General features: G+C 40.5%; 1 pseudogene; it reads right to left on the bottom strand.

Annotated features, from left to right (window-relative positions):
* LOC132347362 (protein NipSnap homolog 3A-like) overlaps window positions 1-23,277 on the bottom strand; it is a 38,274-nt pseudogene that overhangs the window by 5,919 nt on the left and 9,078 nt on the right.

Genomic DNA, 23,277 nt, shown 5'->3' with positions numbered 1-23,277 from the left:
CCTTTGATGAAGAAGTGATAGCAGCAGTGCTTAAGTCCTTGACTCAGAGGGCCTTTTTATAGAAAAGGAAAAGTCAGGAAAATACAAGAAATCTTTTCTGCCTGCCATCACAGCCCTCGCGCCCCCATTTGGGATACCCTATAAGCGTCCATATGGATTCAGGGGAAAAACCCACGTATCTCATTTGGTGGTTTTCTTTTTTAAGCTGTTGGAAAGTGAACTCTCCCAGTGGCAATTGTCTTCTAGCTATTATATGCAGGGAAAAGTTCCAAAATAAAATGTAATAAGGCTAAGAAAACAAGCATACAAATCATTTATTATAATATTCCTTATTTACCCTTGTTATTAATGTCCCTTGTTTGTGGGACCAATTTGTGGACGGGACAGGCTGTGTATGATTACATTCTCGGCCAGCAGAGAACCAGGTTGGCAGCAGCACGTCTCTGAGCAATCTCAGCTCTCTGCAGTTTCTGGAGTGTAACATATTTTCTGCGGGCTCAGGCTGATACAGTGGACATTAATTGTTAATTCTCCAACAGCCCTCTGCTAAAGCGTAGACTCCCTGGAAATCTGGGGAAACAGCGCCACCTAGCAGCCCTAGCGCTAAGTGCTTCAAAGCTGGGTTTGTTGTTGGCTTGGTTGGTGGAAAAGGCAGACCGTTCTTTTGAGGTTGACCAAATTGGAAAGATGGTCTCTCCAAATCCACCTCCGCTACCAATGAGCACAATGAGCTGGCGACACCTCGGAGTCCATTTTGCTTCGGAAAAGCAGTTCAGCTTAACATTCTGGTTGGATAAGCAAGGTTTCATCAAATTTCATTACCATAGGTCATTTCACCTGTAAGACACTTTGGAGCTACACATTTAAAAAATGAGAAGATGGAGGCCCAAGGAGAAAAAGGTGCTTCTTCAAGGTCACACGGCTATTTTATGGTTGAGCCAGGCTCAAAAACTAGAGCCAATCCTGCTATTCATAGAATGGGAGCCCTTTTTATAGGCTGGGCAGAGATGAAGGTAGAAATAAGACACAGAAGTGAGAGTATCCATCAGTAAGCCAAGGTCTGGGTCTCTGTCTGAATCTAGATATTGACAACTGGGATAAGGCAAGGTGCACAGGAAACACAACGACAGATTTTGGCCCATGTCTAGGACACAGGCAAACACCATGGACAAATCTTTGAGCAGCCCTGCAAAATGTCACTGAAATGGCTGAAACAAACATTTGGGCTATTCTCCAGCCCAACCTCTCTGTGGTCTGGTCAGTCACATGTCTCCCTAAGAGGAGAAATATTGCATATTTTAATCTGGGAAATAGGGGTTTTCAGACTCTCCTCCTCTAAAGGCCCTTTGGAGCTTTGACTTCAAATGTGTCAGATGCTCTGTCTCTCTCTCAGGGAGGAACATTGTGGAGACTCAACCTGTCAGAGCGGGAAGGGACCTCGGGGGTGACTCATCCCATGGGGCTCATCCTGAGTGCACATTGGAATTTCCAGAGAAGATGTTAAAAATGTCAGTGCTAGGGCCCCACCCCAGACCAATTAAATAAAATTCTCTAGTGTGGGACTAGGTACGGTAGTCCCCCCTTATCTGCGATTTCGCTTTCTGCGGTTTCAGTTACCCACAGTTAACTACAGTTCAAAAATATTAAATGGAAAATTCCAGAAACAAACTACTCATAGGCTTTAAATTGTATGCTGTTCTCAGTAGTGTGATGAAATCTCACACCATACAGCACAGGGTACCCAACCATCGACATCATCATGGCTCAATCCAGGATCACCTGCTCCAGGTGACCTGCTTCTGACATGTGGTCTGAAGGTCCACAGCCTAATGTTATCTCACAATGCCTATGTCATTCACCTCACTTCATCTCATCACGGAGATATTTTATCACCTCACATCATCACAAGAAGAAGGTTGAGTTCAGTAGTACAATAAGATATTTTGAGAGAGAAATAGAAAGACTATACTCCCAAACTTGTATTATAGTATATTATTATAATTGATCTATTTTATTATTAGTTATTGTGAATCTCTGACTGTGCCTAATTTATAAATTAAACTTTATCATAGGTATGTATTGGGTGGGCCAAAAAGTGCCTTCGGCTTTTTAAGCAAAAATAAAAGACACATTTTTCATTTTGACCAAGAACTTTATTGAACAACATATTCAGCCTTTTGTTCCACTACTTTCCACCAGTTTTCAGGCAACTTCATAATTCCATCTTCCCAAAACTTTTTACCTTTTGGAGCAAAGAACAGTTCCAGGTGCCTTTTACAGTCTTCCAGGGAATTGAAATCTTTTTTTCCATTAAGAGAATTTTGTAAAGACCAAAATAAACGGAAATCCAAAGGTGCAATGTCTGGTGACGGCAGATGAATCAGAACTTCCCAGCCAAGCTGTAACAGTTTTTGCCTGGTCATGAAAGAAACATGCAGTCTCGCATTATCCTGATGGAAGATTATGCGTTTTCTGTTGACTCATTCTGGACGCTTTTCATCTAGTGCCACTTTCAGTTGGTCTAATTGGGAGCAGTACTTGTTGGAATTAATCGTTTGGTTTTCTGGAAGTCCTCATAATAGAGGACTCCCTTCCAATCCCACCATATACACAACATCACCATCTTTGGATGAAGACTGGCCTTCGGTGTGGTTGGCAGTGGTTCATCTCCCTTGCCCCACGATCTCTTCCATTCCACATTATTGTACAGTATCCACTTTTCATCGCCATCACAATTTGTTTTTAAAAAGGAACATTTTCATTACGTTTCAGTAGAGAATAGCATGTGGAAATATGGTCAAGAAGGTTTTTTTCGCTTAACTTATGTGGAACCCAAACATCAAAGCGATTCACGTAACCAAGCTGGTGCAAATGATTTTCAGTTCTTGATTTGGATATTTTAAGTATGTCGGTTATCTCCCGCGTGGTATAACATTGATTGTTCTCAATTAATGTCTCGATTTTATCGCTATCACCTCAAACTGGTCTACCCGACCATGGAGCAACGTCCAGCGAGAAATCTCCAGCACGAAACTTTGCAAACCACTTTTGACACGTTCGATCAGTCACAGCACCTTCTCCATACACTGCACAAATCTTTTTTTGCATTTCAGTTGTGTTTTTACCTTTCTTGAAATAATAAAGCATAATAGGCCGAAAACGTTGCTTGTTTTTCTTCCATCTTCAATATTAAAATGGCTACACAAAAATTCACCGATTTTGATAACTCTTCTTTTAAGTACACGCTGATATGACAGCTGTCACATACAATCTAACAAAACTGTTTCGAATGAAGTTAAAGACAATAAGTGCTACTAGAGCCATCTTACAGAAAAAACCGAACGAAACTTTTGGCCCACCCAATATGTATAGGAAAAAACATAGTATATCTAGGGTTCAGGACTAGCCCTGGTTTTAGGCACCCACTGGGGGTCTTAGGACATACCGTGCGCAGATAATGAGGCACTATTGTATTAGTATGTATGAGGGATTCCAATATGCTACCAAGGTTAAGAATCGCTGGCTTCTGGCCCAAACTTTCCTCTTAAAGATGAGAAAACGGAGGCGCAGAAAGGCAGAGCGGTCTGTCCAGCAACACACAGGGAGCTAATGGCAGAACCGGGACCAGTTTCCCCTTCCTTGTCCTTAGCAGCTTGCTACAGTCCATTACATCATGCTCGGCTTCAACCAGCCAGATAGCCAGAGTGGTCACAGCCTGCAGACACAGCCCCGAGACAGCCGTCTGTGCACGGGAAGGGCTCTGACCACGGGGCAAACTCAGCATTTAGGAACCTTGAAAGAAGAGATGTTGAAGGATCCTAACCAATGTGAGGGCACTTGGTCATATTTTTTTTCAACTATGATTTTTGGAACTGGAGAAATAACCACAGAATGGGTCTAGGGCCCCCCCGGGCCCATGGTGAGATGGACCAGAGCCAGACTCCCTTGATCACCTGATTGGTGGTACTTTGGGTCTCCAGCGTCCACTCGTCCCCAACAGTCCGATTACACCCGTTGCCCCCATGCGCAATCACCCTAGTACGCAGCCACAGGTCCCTTTAGTGAAGGTCAGAAGGAAGATTCACAGTGTAAACTGTTGGCTGTGCAGCAGGATTTCCAAGGAGACTTGTCCTCCTCTTCATTCAAGAGGCTCTGTGTCTATGAAATGACTCAAGTCTGAGAATTAGTTGAGGGATTTTTTACTTTCTATTGTGGTGATTCTATTCACCAGATCTAGAGCTTTCCCGTTATGCAAATCAAGTAAGGCTTTAATAGCCTGCCCGTGTATTTCTGCTCAAGGAACATAGTGATCAACTAGCCAATTCAATGGCTCTACAGGCCATTCTATTCTGATTACTGCTTGGGTTCTGCAAACCCTTACAGTAAACACACCCATCTTGTCTTTAGCAATTAAACACCACCTCTTGGTGCTGGGTTTCATCATCCCCACTGAAGTCAGGGGGTCCTGTTCGATGGCAGCTGTTTACACCATCACTTCTGGCCCACAGAGAAGAGCCAGCACAGAGAACACGGGGGCTCCCTCACAAATGCATCTCCCCCAGCCTTGGTAAAGGGAGTGCCCTCTGGACCCTCTGAGGGGACGCAGTTAGGAGGTGGGTGAGCTGATCTCATATAATACATCTGCTCCAGCTTCCCTATCCCCCAAAGCTCTGTATACATTCCTCTGTCTCACTGCCCCATCCTGCCCCATATCTCTTGTCAGGAAGGTCTGGCCCAGGACTCATTACCTTACTGTCTTCATGACAATTCAAAACCCCAGAGATTCTAGCTTCAACATTATGCAACCAAACCACATCTCCCAGGCTGCTTCTCAAACTTTAAAAGAGCTCCAAAATCCCATTAAACAGAGTGCCCCAGGTTTTAAAGAAATCGCTGATCACGAGCTATGAAATGAAGAATTGCATCAATACCAAAAGTTTAGAAGGGAAGAATGATGCAGGCAATGTTAGCCTAAGATTCTCCAGGATGAGGCTGGCTGTGACCAGGAATCTGCGAGCAGGGCATCAGCGTGAATATTCCAGGCTGGCCTTCCCTGTCCCACTCCCAGTTCCACCTTTCAATCAGGGATGCTGAAAGGAGGGTGGAGGGGAGACAAAGCTTGACCTTGTGAGGCCAAGATGGCTCGAGGGCTCATACCCTTTTGCCCTTGGCTTTGGCCTTTAGCATTGCTAAGAGGAAACACAGAAGCTTTATAGGATAGTAGGTATTGGCCACATGGATAGGGTTTTGCATGGGGTTCCCCACTATACCCAGGGATGATGCAGCCTGCAAGCCCTCTATTTGAATTTGGATGTTGTAAACAAAATAACACAGGCTGTCAAAGAATTCATTTCAGGAGTCCTTTTATACTGTCAACTTATCATGTGGCTCCACCGTGAAACCCTGGGTTGGCTTGGTGTTTCACTCAGAATAGAGCCCAAGGATCCTTCCACGGGGCCCAGGTGCTAAGTGATCGGCGCCCCCCTTCCCCTCCGGCTCATCCCCTATTCCACTCCCTTGCTCACTGTCGTCCAGATGCGCTGGCTTTCTTGCTTCTCTTCAAACATGCATAGAACTTCCCCCGGCCATTCCCTCTGCTTAGCACACCCCTCCACCAGCTCTGCCCCTGACCGTCTTTGATCTTTGTCCAAATGTCACCCGACAGCTTCCCTGACAACCTCCTTCTGCACTGCGTCCTCCACCCCACTCCTCTGCCTTTTTTCCATTACGGGTCACCTTCTGACATACTGTATACTTCATTTATTTTGATATTGTCTGTCTTCCCCACTAGAATGGCAGCTCCCTGTGGGCAGACATGCTTGTCACTTTTGTCACTGCTGAATCCCCAACCCCTAGAAAAATGCTCGGCATGTGGAAGGGGATCAGTGAATATTTTGTGAGTAAATGAATGAAACTACTATGTGATTGGCTCTGTGGTTGAGCCAATCACAGCTTAATAAATGGGATCCACTAAGAGCCAGAGGCAGCCAGTTTGCCTGCCTTTCCTCTCTACCAAAGTGGAACAATCTCACAGCAATCAATCCAATCGGTAAGGAATTGCCCAAGTCTGATAAGACACACAGACACTGCAATTAACATTTCTATGGCATTTCTTTTTTAAGTTCTTTAATTAAAACTACACATGGATGGTTAAAGCAAAATGTTTTCACTCTACCTAAGCTTGCCATATGTCTGTGGTTTAAAAAGTGAATCTTGTCCCACTAATAACGTCCTTCATCATTTTGCTTAGAGGAGGAGTCTTCAAGGAAAAGGACAGTTATGATTGTGACTCCTTTTACACTAGCCTAATAATAACTTTAGAAAAACAGCCCATGTTTAGCTCCACAGATGCGCCTTGAGGGGGACCCTAAAACACCTGAGGTTAAAGAGCGTCCATTCACAAGAGGAGGCCAGCCACACTTGTTGGGCCCATCTGAGTATTATTCCTTTCGGCCAAATGAAAGCTTCAGCCAACGAGTTGCTTAGTTATTATAGGTTATTCTGAATTCAGACAGCTGTCTTGTGTCTGGAAATTGATTACAAAGTAGATGCATCCATCAACTGGGGAATTTCTGATATAAAATTCATTCTTTTATTTGTCAAACATTGACTTTGAGCCTCATAGGTGTGTTGAATATACCAAGCAAAACACTTGCAGACACTATGTGGACAGTAAGGAGAAAGGGGCCTTACTTGATACTGGGAGAGAGGGGTGCCAGGAAGGCCTCAGGCATTATATATCCTTTGGACAAGCCCCGAATGAGGTGAGGAAGAAGCCATGCAGATTTAGGAGGGAGAGAATTCCAGGGAGATCAGGTGCAAAGGCCCTGAGGTGGAAATGAGCTCGACATGTCAGGACACAGGCGGCTCCTTTGACTTATCTCCTTTCTCTCCTTGGCTAGAATCCCAAATCCTTGTCCTATCCCAGAAGCCAGCCTCCTCTTCTCTGGTAGATCCAGGGCCTTCCCAGCCCTCAGTCTGAACTAGACACCACAGAGTAGCCCTGCCCCCAAAACTTCTGTTGCCAGGGCTCTAAGACTAGTTCTTCCAGGCAAACAAACTCCCTTTGTCCTGCAGACTCCTGGCCTTTTAACATGGGCTTTCCATTGCTGACAAACTCCATAATCGAGGGGAGGTGTTAGCAAAACTCCTCCCATTCCTTAGCAGAACCCCTCCCACCCCACACCCCACTCTCCCACAAAGGAGCTCAAAATGTGAAGGGTAAGGGAGAGCTGAGCTGTGGGGAGGACAGTTTGGTGGGGTGCTCATTGGGCCCCCTTCTCATAGGCCTGACTAGCGAGCTGGACTCCCCACCCCCGCCATCACTCTCCAGGGTGGGGTGAGCAGTGAGGAAGAGGAGGAGGAGGAAGAGGAGGGAAACCACCTCCCCCTGAGCCAGGCTGGGATTGCAGATTAGGGACCGCAGTCCAGGCCAGACCCGGCTCCTGCAGGCTCACTCACCCTAGAGGGAAGTCACAGTGGGGAGCAGGGAGAGAGGAACCTCGCTGTGGGGTTCTGCAGCCTCTCCAGCCTCAGAGTGTTGGTCCTGTGAACAGTGTCCAGACAACAGTTTCTGCTGAAATGGGTCCCAGTTTATGAATGTATTCATGTTTTCACTACTGTTTTTCATTTGTCTCAGCTTCATTTCCCACAGTTCCCAGTTCCATGCTCGTCAACAAGACTGGCCATTTATTTGAACAGAAATGACATCAAGAGTGAATTTAAAGGCTGCTAGAAAGGCAAAGGGGGCCAAAATACTGCTGAGTCATCCGCTCACTACAGTCTTTTCTACTCTGATGTTAAGTACCTTCTAGACATTATTTAACTGTCGTGTAAACAACGTGAGGTGGGTCTCAGTGTTTCCATGCTGTGGACAAAATAACTGAGCCTCAGAAAGGTAGAGACACCTGCCCAAGCTCACACAGCTAGAAAAGAGCCAGAATTGGACACAAGTGCGCATGGTTCTAGAATCTTCTTGCCACTCAGTGCAAAGACACATAGAGGAGGAATAACTATATGCTGAACACCTGCAGACTGGTTACATTTTCTATTTCACTCTCTTGGAATGAGAAACTGGTCATCAGGATCCGATTCAGTTACAGGTAGGAGGAGCGGAAATGGGGGAGGAAGGTGCAGAAAAGATGCCAACCCAGAAGAGAGCACTGCTGACTTCCTATGTTTGTTTGCCTGGGGCGGCTTTTCTTCTTTGTAGGATAAGGAGAGAGACGCCTACATTAGTCAGCACCTTCGCACAGCCCAGCTTCCTACCCTGCCTGGCAACAGGCTAGGCTGATACATAAACAAAGGAAGGAGCTGCCGCAGCAGTGCGGGAAGGGAGCCATCAGGCCAGCCCTTGAAATTCTCCCACCCTCTTCCAGCCTGAAATTTCCCCTCATTTCACAAATGCAAGCACAGAGAAACAGAGAGTGGGCAAACCTGGCCCAGAAGGCGTTGCCAGTCAGGGCAGAATCAGGACCGGAAAGAAATGAGCTATTCACCCACAGTTCATTCATTCATTCATTCATTCATTTGGATTCATTAAAACGGCCAAGTCTCTGTTCTCATGGAGCTGATGTTCAAGTGAGGAAGACAGATGATAAATGGATAGATACACAATACAGTGTAAAGAACAATATAAAGGAGTGTAGGGGAAGCCCTCCCTGGGGTGACTCGGAACAGAGACCGATTTCTCACCCGATTGAAGTGAGAAAATAAGGGCAAGGTTACTGAGAAGGGAATAACTTGCTTTGTGGGACAACAAGGAGACCAGAATATTCTGATCGGATTGAATGAGGGTAGAACTTACATTGAGAGGTAACTGGTGTTAGATCATAAAGCTCTATACGAGGAACAGGACTTTGGATTTTTTTTTTAATAGTGATGCAAAGCCATGGAAGAGCTGAAAACAGGGGAACATTGTGATCTCCTTCAGGTTTTTAAAAATCACTCTTGCTCCATGTAGAAAAGAACCCACAGAGAAGGAAAAGTGGAGATGATGACGGTTTTCCTTCTAGATGAGCTCGAAGGAAAGAAAGAAGGAGCATAAGAAGGGGTTGGACCCAGGGGGTGGAGCAAAAGTGATTTGCTGATGTGTTACATATAGTATGCATGATGGCTTTCAAGGAACACTACTTGGTTTTCATCCTGAGCATGTGATCGAACTGTGGCACCATTGTACAAATTGGAATCCTGTAGATGTCAGAATCTGGATGAAATTAAGTTTTGTATCTCTAGCCCCCAGAACAGTGGGTCCCACATTGGAGTTTAATAAACTTAAATGATCAGATAAATGCAATGATTACTACATGTACATACACACAAACACAAATATTTAACTACCCTGCTTCCCTTTGTCTTTTGCTATAGTTTTTCAATTATTTTAGCTTTTTTTCAAAAGAAATCTTAATTGAAATACCAATATATAAAACAAACACATTGCAAACGTTTATTCATGAACATTTATATTTGAGTTCAATTATGACATTTGCTTATGATAAAGTCAATCGATGAGGCCAAACAGTTCTGATACATACAGATATTTGAAATCAGATGATATGGATGTTAACTGCTATTTTCTATATGTTCTAACTTCCATTTGATTCTGTTTTGTCTGGTTGCACCTTATGAAGAAGTAGTTACAGACGGCATAAGTGTTAAATGTGTTGTGTGCCAGTTAGTAATGCCTTTGGCTACATGTAAGAAAAGAGTTAAATGTCAGGGTCTTAACCATAAGGAAGTTTACTTTTGATTAACAAAAGCCATTAATATAAAGAAGTGTACAGTTAGAAATAGTGGCTTAAAAGACTTGAACAAGTAATCCAAAGGTAGGCGCTACAGAACTAATTCAATAGTTTAACAGTGTCATAAGGGCCCTGGTCTTTCCATCCTTCCATCCTGCCATTCCTAGGCTGTCATTTCATCCCTGGGAAGTCAGTTTATGGTCATGGGCCATCAAAAAACCATCAGAAAACTAGATCAAAGAGTGGCCAGGACAGAAAGAGACCTTTCTTCGTGACTACCCTCTCCCTATACCAGGGAAACATCTTTTCCAGAATCCTCCAACAGAGTTCTTTTGTGTCTAATTTGCCAGACCACATGCTCACTCTTGGACCTTCACTAAGCTACAGTACTTTCTGCCTAAAAGCTGAGCAAGACCAAGGAATAATTTCAAGAAACTTTTCAATAATTAACTTGGAAGCTTGAAAGACTAGTGGCAGAAACAGTTTGTATAATGACATAAGTGATCGTACATATATAGAACTGGGCCACTTCCTGCTGTTCTCAGTGGCCAAAGATAACTTCGACTGGATCTTTTCTGAAGATTTCAGAAAGTAGAAATAAATTGACACAAAGAAAAAAAGTGCTAAAAATTATGCTTTCCTATTTATCTCTTCGGAGCCCCATTCAGCTGCTGTTTTCCCAGAATCTTTCTCTTTCCCGCAAACCCTCTTTAAGAACTTCATCCTCTCTAAACTCCTCCCTTCCCATCTTTCTTCATCCCATCTCCCTGCAATTACTGGCCCAATCTCCTGATTTCTCCATTTGCATTACCCCGACATTACCCTGATGAGTGCAAAAAGTCATTCAGACAAACTTACTTCCCTGAAAGTAAAGAAGGGAAAAGGCCATAGTACCCCTGCTTCAGTATGTTTACCTTTGTCACATGATCATATTGAACAACAGTTCCCATCTCCTTTCACAGATATTGGAGTTAGATCAGAAGTGCCCCAAATTTACAATAAGGGCCAAAAAGCTACTTATCATTCAACATTATCAATATGCAGCATAAGATAATTTATCATTCTACTAATGACTCAGCAACATAATATGAACAAGGATCCACAACTCGAGCCAGTGGAAGACCCCATTCCCCACCATGCACAGGCTATTTTGAAAAAGGTGTTTCCTGGGATTGTGGTTGTATACCTCAAGGGCAACTACTTCAGTATGAGTATCTACTTCAGTATGACCTTCATAAAATTTAGGGCGGAACACTTTTGTACAATTTTCTGTGATTCATTAGATGCAGGCCTGAATTTTTTGTAAAGATGATAGTAATTTTTTTCAAGGTAAAAGACATGCTCATAGATGGTAGAAAAAGCTTTATCCTGAGGGCCATACTCTACACACACACACACACACACACACACACACACACGCACAGTAAGCCTGACGACACAAAGATAGTAATCTCCACTGTTAAATTTAAAATGGAAAATATTGGTGTGAGGTTTTTTTCTTTAGTCTATAGTTTTTAGATGAACTAAAGATACATTATCTAAAAAAAAAAAAACTCAATTCATCCCATAGTAGGGTAAACACGAGTTGTAAACAAATAGTTTTTCACATTATTTTTCCAGAGACCCCTGCAAATATATAAATGTATTAACCAAGAAAAGTATCATATTAATGTGTTAACAAGAAAGACAGGTCTCCCAATAAGCTCCCAACCCTGCCTGTGTACAGTGGTTAGAAGGAACCCAGGCAATTCAGTCTGTGGACTTTATGCTGCCATCTCCTCTATAACAGGGATGTTAACCCCTTCCCATTGGAAGAATTTTTAAAATGTAGAAATTCAGCAAAAAAAAAAAAAAAAAAAGGACACTGCTTGAAATGGAAGGAACCACAACTCGAGCCAGTGGAAGACCCCATTCCCCACCATGCACAGGCTATTTTGAAAATGGTGTTTCCTGGGATTGTGGTTGTATACCTCGAGGGCAAGGACTGAGTCTCTCGTTCTCCTCCAACATGGACGAGTTAACTTACTAATAATAATCATGCCAATAAGGTAGCAGTGGTTGAACTACATAAGAGTCTCCTTTTCAGTTCAATTTTCAGCATCAGAAATTCAAATTATGAGCATTCCCTCCAATGAAATTGAAAACTGAAAGACTGATTTCACACCAACCAGAATTGAAGTTCTCTGCCTTGAAAACTCTTCAGGAATTCTTTACGCACTTTTGACTTGAAATAATGACTTTATTTCAAAATAAAGCAGCTATAGATCTTGAGGTTGGCTTGCTTTTTTAATAACTGTGGGTTTTCTCAACCCAAGGCTGGAACACTAGTCTGGCATTAATCACTGAATCAAAGGAGGTAACCAAGGTCATAGCCACGATCCCACCCAATTCGTTATATGGATAACTAATAGGAAAAGTTCTTTGCAATGGCGACTCCGAGTCCCAATCTGCTGCAGCCCTCAAGCCCCTCCTACACAAAAACTCAGGAGCTCTATGTCTGGTCTTGCCTTGCCCTCAGCCTTCTTAGCTGAACTAGAGGCCTTACTCAAGTCTCTGCAGTCCAGGGGTTCTTTAGGCAGGGGACATATGTGACTGTGAACTTCATCTCAAAATCTACAGTTGGTTTTGCTTCTCCTGCTCCCAACATTCTACTCAACTCATCTACAGTTACCTGAGTCATGAGTAGCCATATCCCCAAACATAGCAATATCAAGTTCATCCAATTATTTTCATACTTTATAAAGGTAAGTGTTCCCCCCTTTTAGAATCACATATTCTGATGACTAAAATTCATTAATAAATTATGTCTTTGCTCATACTTTGGTTCTTAATCTAATGCCTCGTTCATTTAATTTTCTCAGTAGTTCTTAGCACATCAAAGAGCTGCTAAAATCCAATGTGGTTTTAACAGATAGCATGCTTTAGAGAGCAAATGAAAGAATACCTAACTCAAATGATTTGGACAATGAACAAAATATTTTTAATCCCATAACTAGAGGAATGGGGATAGCTTAAGACGTTATTTTTAGCTCCCTCATTTCTTTGAGGACTCAGATTTCTTCCTTCTTTCCACTCTGCTTAATTCAGCAAGTCAGCTTGTAGCTCTCTTCATGGTAACAAGATGGCTGCAACAGTTCCAGGTATCACCACCTGACATCACAACATCCAGCAACAACAGCAGCAGGTGAGAAACTGTTACCTTGTTCACAATCCCCGTTCATTTTTAACAGCCAGAAAATCTTTCACAGGAGCTTCAGAGCTCATCCCCAAAACCCTCTCATTGCCTAGAATTGTACCACCTTCCCACATCTCAATCAATCACTAACAAAAGAGAAATGAGACCACCTAGTTATTTTAAGATCAACCTTTATTTTTCCTGGGCTGAGATTATAGCATACCTTCCTTTAAAAAAAAAAAGCAAAAACAAACAAAAAACAGAAGAAAGTGAAGCATTAAACAACAACAACAAAGAAGAAAAGAGAAAAGGGGAATATTTGGGGCAACTAAGTTTTTAAAATTGATTTTGGGGTCCAAAATGTAAATAAAAGTACATTTATCCATTACTATATCCCCAAAGCCACTATTTAATATGGTCAGATATACTAAGAGCCAACCTCACAGTAAGGGCAGAAATATTAACAGAGCCATAAGAAATTCACTTACTACCCTTGATAAACAGGATAAAGAGTAGTATAATTTTTATTGAGTAGTATAGACACCTCTATGTTTTAAGGTACACTGCCTGAAATGTTTTTGAAATCAGAGTGATTATTTGTCATCAGACATAAAATCAGGTTACCATATAGGACACTGGATGCAGCCTATCTCCATTGTAAAGAGGTCCATAAATGCACTGGTATTACCTAATTATAAAAATCAATACATAAATACTCATTCTATGATTTCAATACCTATTCTACAGCTACAGTAATGAAAACTGTGTGTTATGAGCATTAGGGTAAGTAAAGAGATCAATGGAACTGAACAGAAAGTCCTGAATAGATCTATACATATATGGCTCGTTGATTTTCAGCAGACAATGCAAAGTAATCAAAAGGAGAAAGAAATGGTTTCTTTTCAACATATGGGGCTTGAACAACTGGATAAAAATGAACCTTGATCCTCACCTTGCACTATACATAAAAATTAATTTGAGATAGATCATAGACACAAACATCAAGGAAAAAAAATAAAGCATCTAAAAGAAAACATAGGAAACTACTTTATGACCTGGGAAAAAGAAAAGATTTCTTAGGACACACATTTCAAGAAAAACTTGAACAAAAATGTTGATAGCAGTTTTATTCATCAGTAACTCCAAACTGGAAATAAGCCAAATATCCAACAACAGGGAAATGAAGAAATAATGTATAGTATATTAATAAAATAAAAAATTATCCACAGTGCACTCAACAATTTGGATGAATATCAAAAACATAATGCTAAGTGAAGAAGCCAGACACAAGAGTATATATGCTGCATTATTCTATTTAGAAGACGTTGAAGGACAAGCATAGCTAACCCAATGTGCTACAATTAAGAACAGTCTGTACACACTACTACTGCATATAAAATAGATAAACAACAAGGACGTGCTGTAATAACCTATAATGAAAGAGAATCTGAAAAAGAATATATATATATATGTATAACTGAATCAATTTGCTGTACAACTGAAACACTATAAATCAACTGTATTTCAATAATTAAAAAAAAAGAAGACTAGTTGGTTTTCTCTGGGGAGAGGAGGTGGGCTATTGACTGGGAAGAAGCACAAGTGTTGATGGAAGTGTTCTATATCTTCACTGGGGTTGTAATTACTTGAATGTATACATGTATCAAAACTCACTGAATTGTGCACTTAATATCTGTGCGTGTTTTTTTTTTTTTTGGTAAAGTATTCCTCAATAAAAAAAACAATGTACAAATGCATGAATACATGAGTACTGAATTATAAGTTGCATTTTTATTTTGTCTCTATTTTAGGATCTCTAAAATTGTGATATGTCTTTTAATTATGGCCTAAAGAAACTTTCCAGCCATCTGGCAGTGAATATTTAAAAACTAATGTCGATATCTATTTATTTAGCAAACTTTTTACTGAAGTATAAAATATATGCAGAGATCTTAAATGTACAGCTTGATAATTTGTAATAAGATAAATACCCCTGTATAACTACCTCTGAAATCAAAATATCAAACATCACCAGCACCATGGAATCTTCCTACCTCCCCCTCATTGCTGTATAGTGTTCCAATGTATGAATACACCACAGTTGATTCTGATACCAGCTTCTGGTGGTTTTAAATGAAGCTGCCAGGAACATCCTTGTACATTTTTGGTACACATATGCATTTATTTATGGGTCATAAAGTAGGCATATATTCAGCTTTCCTAGGTACTATCTAATAGTTTTCCAAAATGGTGGTGCCAATTTGCATTTCACCAACAGTGTATAAGAATGTCTGTTGTTCTACATCCTTGCCAAAGTTTGATATTGTCAGATTTGTGTTTGGTTTTTTGTTGGTTGGTTGTTTGGTTTTCATTGCGTGTGTGTTGAGGGCAGGGCAGGGGCATGGGGAGGGGAAACAGTGCTGGTTGTTTAGTTGGTGGGGTTTTTTTTTTTAACATTCTGTTGGTATCTTATTATGGTTTTAACCTGCAGTTCAATTTTAACTTAAGCTTGGATCATTAATTATTGCTTTCATGTCTTCAAAAAGATTACATGATAAAGTAATTTTATATGTTAGAAAGCAAAGAAACAGAGTAGCAGGAAATGTGGAAATGTCACAATTCAGTGTTCTTATAAAACAACAACCCAACAACTGAGTGCCATAAATGACCTATGAAAGAGTCCATGAAGCTGCATTTGGCATTGAAACGCACAAGGGGGAAAGATATTAGGGAAAGATTGCTAGGCACAACTCCAAATGATGCAACTAAAAGCAGTAGGATTTGCCAAGTCTTCATGGTAACCACATGAAATAGATATCACTATCCCTATTTTATAGATGAGGAAACTGAGTAATTAGCAAAACTAGAATTCATACTCAGGTAGGTCACTCTTTCCATATAAGTAAAATAGATATAAAAGAAGCAAAGAAAAAAGCCATGACCCTTGCCCATATTAGGCGTCATAATCTGTAATTTTCAAACCCATTATCTTAGTAGAATGCCCCCCAGCCCAACATTCTGTGTATCCAAGCAAGGCAGAGATAAATCCCCACTTTACTGTGAGACAACTGAGAGGCTGATGGGTCCCTGTGGTTACAGAACTGGTTTGAGAAGCAGAGCCAGGGACAAGATCAGAACCCTCTGCTTCCCAGGACAGATCACTATGCTTCACTGTCATAGAAGAAATTAGCCAAGCACACCTATCTTCCATCATCTGTCTCCCTTCATGCCTGAGCTACAAAGTGTGGGCGGGAGATGCAAGGATTTCTTGGTCTCCTCTCCACCCCTTACTACATACTGAGTTTTCTTTTTCTCAAACAGCTAGCATCAAATGACTTGGAAGAGAACATTCACTCTCAGGATTTGGTGTTTTAATTGGTTCCTTCTCCCCTAAAGAGTCACCAAGGATATCAAATTCTACTTAATGAGGGACTGAAGAAATATTTTAGAAGTGATAGTCTTCTAGGGGTACACAAACCAACATGTTGGTTAGGTCTAGAGATTAAAATATCTAGCAACCGGGTAGGAACTACCTTGCACTGAAAGAGCATCTCCATTTAGAGCTGAGAGTCTCTTTGAACTACATCACTCATGATAAGGATAAAGACTTCCCAGTCCATTGACTAACAAAGATAAGTGTTTAAGTAGCCTAATTACGCCTGAAGTGGCAAATCACCTTTACAAGAAAGTTAATGCTTTTCGCCAATGTATCAACGATCCAACTGTTCCTTTGTCTTCATAACGATTGGGTTGACAAGGCAGGAAACACCTTTAAAATGAAGTTTGTGTACATCTTGATCCATAGTAGCTGTCTGAAGTAGAAAACATTTTTTCAACCAAGGGGGGAAAGTCCCAGCAACTTGGACAGCTGGCAAAATAGAGTATATATTTCAGATTCATGATTTAAAAATGATATCCAAAGATTTGTTTCCAATGGGTGATGGTAATCTCTGCAAATAAATAAATGAGTCTCTAAGCCACAGGCAACACTGGGAAAATAAATAATGAGGTTCTGGCTGGAGCCTGCCTGCCATTAAACAGTGGTCCCCAGCTGGTGGGAAAGCCCTCCTTGACCAGTAGGGCATCTTGGGGGTAGGCCACTGGCCCTGTGAGAGAGGAATGTGCCATTTCTAAGGCTAGATAGGCTAAATCAACCCTATTGGTGGGGTAAACAGAGGCATCTAAGAAAGTATTTTTGAAGGTTAAGAATACTTACAGGTAATAGATGGTGAACTTAGAGACAATTGTGAGAGAAATTGTGAGACCACTGAATTTCCTTCAGTGTCTCCAACTTTCTTTTTTTTTAAAAAGGACTCTGGGAGGAATCATTTTGTAAAGTAAAGAATTCTCCTGTTATATGAATAGCTCTCCTCTCATCTGTGATGCTTTATATGTTTGGATTTTCATATATTGATTATTTTTATATATTGACTTTTTACATTATATGGAGGTGGGAGAGTCAATAAAAGTCAAGGAAACGTGCATCAAATTATTCAGAAGCACTCTCTTTGATAATTCCCTTTTTGATGGTTGATCAGAGACAATATTCTCTCCCTTGAGAGGAGTAGAAGGTTCCTATTGTAAAACAGTGAAATACAGAATGGCTTCCCAGAGAATGTGGATCTTCATTGGGTTTAACGGACATTCAACCCTTCTTCTAAAGTGCTTAGTGCAATCTTCTACTACGGGATTTATAAAACTGAAAGAACTTTTGTGAACACTAATATCATAGGATGCTCCTCAAAAAATTATTTTCAAAATAAATTTGGTGAAAGTTTAATTTTAACTCCCTGTTAGAGAGTCAAAACATATCTGCGTAGTAGAGACTAGGAGAAATTCTGTAGTAAAGAAACCTGTTTACATCATTTCATGCACCATTTCCCAAACATTTATCCATGGAACTCACTTTTCTTATAATACCTAACAACTCCTCAAGTGTAACACTCTTTGGAAAATGTGGTTCTAGTTAGGAAAATGTGGAAATAGTCCAACTTCCTCATTTATTGATACTTGGTGGGTGGGAAAAAAACAACCACAGTGGAGAAAACACACTCTTTTCAATAAGTGGTGCTGGGAAAACTCAACAGCTACATGTAAAAGAATGAAATTAGAACATTCTCTAACACCATATACTAAAATAAACTCAAAATTGATTAAAGACCTAAATGTAAGACCTGAAACCATAAAGCTCCTAGAAGAAAACATAAGCAGAACACTCTTTGACATAACTCATAACAATATTTTTTGAATCTGTCTCCTAAAGCAAGGGAAATAAAAGCAAAAATAAACAAATGTGACCTAATTAAACTTAAAAGGTTTTGCACAGCAAAGAAAATCATCGACAAAATGAAAAGACAACCAACTGAATGGGAGAAAATATTTGCAAATCATATGATAAATAAGGGGTTAATATCCAAAATATATAAGCAGGTCATCAACTCAATATCAAAAAACAATCCAGTGAAAAAATGGCAGAAGACTTGAATAGACATTTTTCCAAAGAAGACATATAGATGGCCAACAGGCACACGAAAAGATGCTCAACATTGTTAATCATCAGAGAAATGCAAATTAAAACCACAATGAAGTATCACCTCACACCTGTCAGAATGGCTATCATTAAAAAGAACACAAATAACAAATGTTGGCGAGGATGTGGAAAAAGGGAACACTTGTATACTGCTGGTGGGAATGTAAATCGGTGCAGCCACTGTGGAAAACAGTATGGAGGTTTCTCAAAAAACTAAAAATAAAACTACCATATGACCTAGCAATTCCACTCCTGGGGATATATTTGAAAAAAAATAAAAACACTAATTTGAAAAGATACATGCACCCAATGTTCATAGCAACATTATTTACAATTGCCAAGATATGGAAGCAACCTAAGTATCTGCTGACAGATGAGTGGATAAAGAAGATATGGAATATTACTCAGCCATAAAAAAAATAAATTTTGCCATTTGAAACAACATGCATGGAACTGGAGGGTATTATGCTAAGTGAAATAAGTCAGACAGATAAAGACAAATACTATATGATATCACTTAGATGTGGAATCCAAAAAATAAAACAAAGTAGTGAATAATAAAAAAAGAAAGAAACAGACTCACATATATAGAAAACAAACTAGTGGTTACCAATGGAAGGAAGGGGGGAGGGGCAAGATAGAGGTAGGGGATTAAGAGGTACAAACTACTATGTATAAAATAAATCAGCTACAAGGATATATTGTATACCACAGGAAATATAATAACTATAAATGGAGTAAAACCTTTAAAAATTGTGAATCACTCTGGTGTATACCTGAAATTTACATAATATTGTACATCAACTATACCTCAATTTAAAAAAAAAGTAAATCTGATGACCAAAAAATTAAAAAAAAAACTAGCACCTTGGGCCCAGGCATGGGAAGGGAGTTTTTCAAGTTGATCTATCAATTAGGACCCAGCACCTGATTTAACTTCTACCCACATTCTCTCTCCTCCAAATGATCCTGAGGACCACACTCATCAAGAGCTCTTACCTGGCTTTTTGTCATTGGTAAATGGTAACATGGAAGCATATAGGGCAATGTTTTGTCCTCTGGGAGGGGTACATGTCACTAAGCTAATCTGCTGATTTATCTTCCAATATGGTACACCTCCTCTGGAAAGAATCACTCTGGTCCCATTCCAGTGTCATCATGGCTTAAATCAGTGAATGGGAAAGAATGGCAGGTGTCTGGCTATTCCGACCCTTAGTATCACAAGAGCCAGTTGGGGTATATAGTGGTTTGGATGAGAGAATGAGCCCTGGGCCATCCGACTGCTTGAAGAAAGCCCTAAGCAGCTAATGACTCCATTGTTCTACCTCCATTCACATGGCAAAGCATCATACCTGATCCTGTACTATTCAGGTCAAAGGTCATGGGAAATCAAAAAGACATACCCTAGCTAAGAGGTTTTGTTCAACTGAAATTAAATTAATGGATTAAATACAACTAAGTATTTCTCAATTTTAAATTAAATTAAATGTAAAGTCTTTTCAAAATTTATGTCATCTTAAATCCAAAGTAAAAGGAATTGTCCAGATTTCTAGTAAGTGAGAAGAGAAGGGGTTCCTATGATCTCATAGTCCAGCTACATCATTTCACAAAGCAGTAAAGACTCAGATAAAATGGTCACACAACTGATTATGAAGATGACAACTAACAGACTTACAGTTCAGAGGTTTTTTTCTCTATAAGTATCATCTCCTAAGAGTTACTTAGATTTTAAATACACCCTAGCATCAGGATCCATATTAGTGATCTTGTATTTATCATGTTGCTGTCCCTTTTTGTTCCTTCTTTTTTTTCTTTTGATCCCTAGTGTGTTTACTTTTTCCTTGAAACTAAGCTTTCAGAGGTTCAAATTTTGTCTGAAAAAAAAAAAATAGCTTAAGACATGATACTGAAAAAATAGGTATGGATTATTTCTGTTAGTGAATATTTTTAATCTCTGAGTTTGAAAACAAAAAATTTTGGAGACTCATAAAATTGGTACAAATGATGTTTAAAAATAGAATGTGATGTCTGCCAAGAAGTTAAACAAAAAATGGCATACGAGTAATTTTTCTGCTTCCATAATACTTATTGTAGAATTTAAGTATTAACCAAGGCTATGGTGGTTTTCTCTCTGGCAGCACAAGAGAGAAGCTTCTTGGTCCAGGGCCAGAAAAGTACCAATATCCCTTCCCATCATCATCTCCACCTCTCCAATTCACTCTTAAGCCCCAAGCACTCATCATAGCTATCAGCCAACAGGAAGCTTAGTCCTGTTCCTCTCACATGTCCCAATCCCACCCACCCCCACCCCCCCCAGTCTATAATCTATGGAATCTCTGACTTTTCTTATGGAATAAGTCTTGGTCGTGGTTGATCAGGAAATGAATGGGACAGGAACGTGACTGCAAATTCTGAATAAGCCTAGCATCACCAATGCCATCTAGGGTCTGGGTGGAAACACATTATCCCATAGGTGTTCTCCAAAACAGAGTTTTCTTCCTATTCCCAGAAGGCTAAGGCTTTCGCAAAGGGAACTGGGTACAGTGAGTGATGGGGTTTTGCCCACAGGATTTAGAACTCCTGATACCTTCATGGGCTGGGCAGCTTAGAGCCTGTGTTCTGGTTTGTCTGAGCCTCTCACTACTGGCATCTCTCCTTGCACATCCCCCTGGGAGGCGAGGCTGTGGGTCTCCTAGAGCAGAGCCAGCCTCAGATATTCACAGGAAATGCTCAACATAAAAACCATGATCTATCAAAATCCACTAGACCTACAAAATAGTTTGAGTTGCAGGAATCTAAGTAAAAGCAATGCCTTGCTAGAAATCTTATTCCCAGGCTGAGTTGCTAGAGAGAAATTCACTTCTTCATCACCCACTGTCATGAATTAGCAAGGGAAAAAGCAATCTGAGCCCACTAAGGGAGAGAAAGAAGTACCAGAGCTATGTCAATAATATCTGGGGAGTCCGTGCAATTGTACATTCCTGATACACTAGCAGATTAAAGACATCACGATCACCTGTGAAGACACTATCAAGAAGGTGGCCATCAGATTTAATGCCCCTTAGTCCTTTATGTGTCACTGTCCTCTCCCTCTTCCTCAAACCCACTGTAAATAAAGGATAAAGTATATTAATTCACACTGGCGAGTATGTGATCATTATGATTTACTAACCCTCCCAAAATTATCTGGGATATTTGTTAATTACTACTGTGAGAAGTGGTGGTCTCTTTTGGTAGCACTCTTTTTGATTTAACTAAAGTTTAAACCAAACTTGGAACCCAACAGAGCTGAGATCTAGTCCAGTTTGGTAATTTACTTTCTGTATAGAATTAAGGAATAAGAGGGATAATTTATATTTTCACAATTATTATTCAAAAAGAGTACCTGCTTGCCAAAACATCTGTCAGACTGAACGACTGTGGAATCATAGACTGATCAATCACAGCCTGGGGGAACTAGACTATAAAATGAATCTTGAATTATGACAAGAGTTTGATTTAAAATAGAAAAAAAAAATTTTTAACTTCTTTTAGAATAATTTTGTTGCTCAGAGATGGTAATGTTTGGATTCCCAGATAAATTTTCTTCCACCATAGCTCTGGGAGTTTCGGTAATTTTTTAAATTTTAGCACTAAATTGTTGGGAACTTTTAGGTTCCAAAGGAGTCCTTGTGTATAAGAAGTGTAACATCAAAATGTGGAGGCCAGTCACTTCTTTAATCTCAACAGATTTGACAGTACATAGGGAAAGGGAACTGCTCCTTAGTGAGACAAATTCCTAGTGGGTCACGTAGCCCTAGAAAAACAACAGTGGTGGGGGTTCTCTCTGCTTCCTTGATTGTGAGGTTAGGGGCACAGGATGCATTACCAGACCTGTGCACCATTTTACGGAGTCATGAATGTGGAGGAAAACAGCCTTGGAGGCTAGACCGTAATGAACTCTGTTTCCTAGGGCAGGATTGAGGAGGTGAAAAAAGCTGTGAGCCTTAAAGTGAGCTAGAAAATGTAATTTCAGAAACATATTCTCTGTATGTCCCTGTTTGTTTCATTTGTAAATGAATGGTCCATTTTGAAAACTGACTTACCTCAGTTGTGATAAAAGAAACAGGAGGAATGAGATTCCTCTCTGTTCTGACTACAACTCTAAAGATATGCTGCCCACTTTCCAGAGGCCAAGGAGAAAAGGGAAACAGTAATGATGGAAGAGTATTCCAAAGGGAAGTTGAAACTCAGGACAAAAAGAGCTAGGAGAAAGACTTCATCTCCATAAAGCCTTCAGCAAGATGGCCTAGCTAAGGATCACCAATAGTAAGTAGAACCCAGGGGTATGAGGCCTGGCCCCTGGAGAAGGGCCGTGGGGATGTACCACTCTCTGGGTATAAAATGGACATATTTCTGTGGGAGGGTTCCTGTCAATCTCACTTAGAGACCTCATCTATTCTGGACCAGAGGGGTTTCTCCAACCAGGAAAGGAAGGATCTAGGGAGCCACTCTTGAGGTCCCAGAGCTCTCTTGCCTATTGATTGCCTGTATCCTGGAAATGAATTAGTAAACCAGATACTCAGCAAGATCTCCAATTGACGTGAGTCTGATTTGATAATTCTATCCTGTGTGTCAGCTCACAGGCCATGGGCATCCATGGGGGCCCTATAATGTACAAAGTTTGGGATTAATTTTGCCTAGATCCGGAGGGCAGAGGCCTAGGCTAGCACCTGGGCTATTTTATTAGAGATGCATTGTAGAGCCTTGAACTGAGTATGAACATGAGAAAAGGTACATTTTAAGAAGGTGAATCTAAGAGTTTTACTCCAAGGGAGAATTGTTTCTTCCTG

This window comes from Balaenoptera ricei, chromosome 14 (assembly GCF_028023285.1).
Source record: "Balaenoptera ricei isolate mBalRic1 chromosome 14, mBalRic1.hap2, whole genome shotgun sequence".
Classification (NCBI taxonomy): domain Eukaryota; kingdom Metazoa; phylum Chordata; class Mammalia; order Artiodactyla; family Balaenopteridae; genus Balaenoptera; species Balaenoptera ricei.
This window is presented reverse-complemented; position numbering and strand designations above follow the sequence as displayed.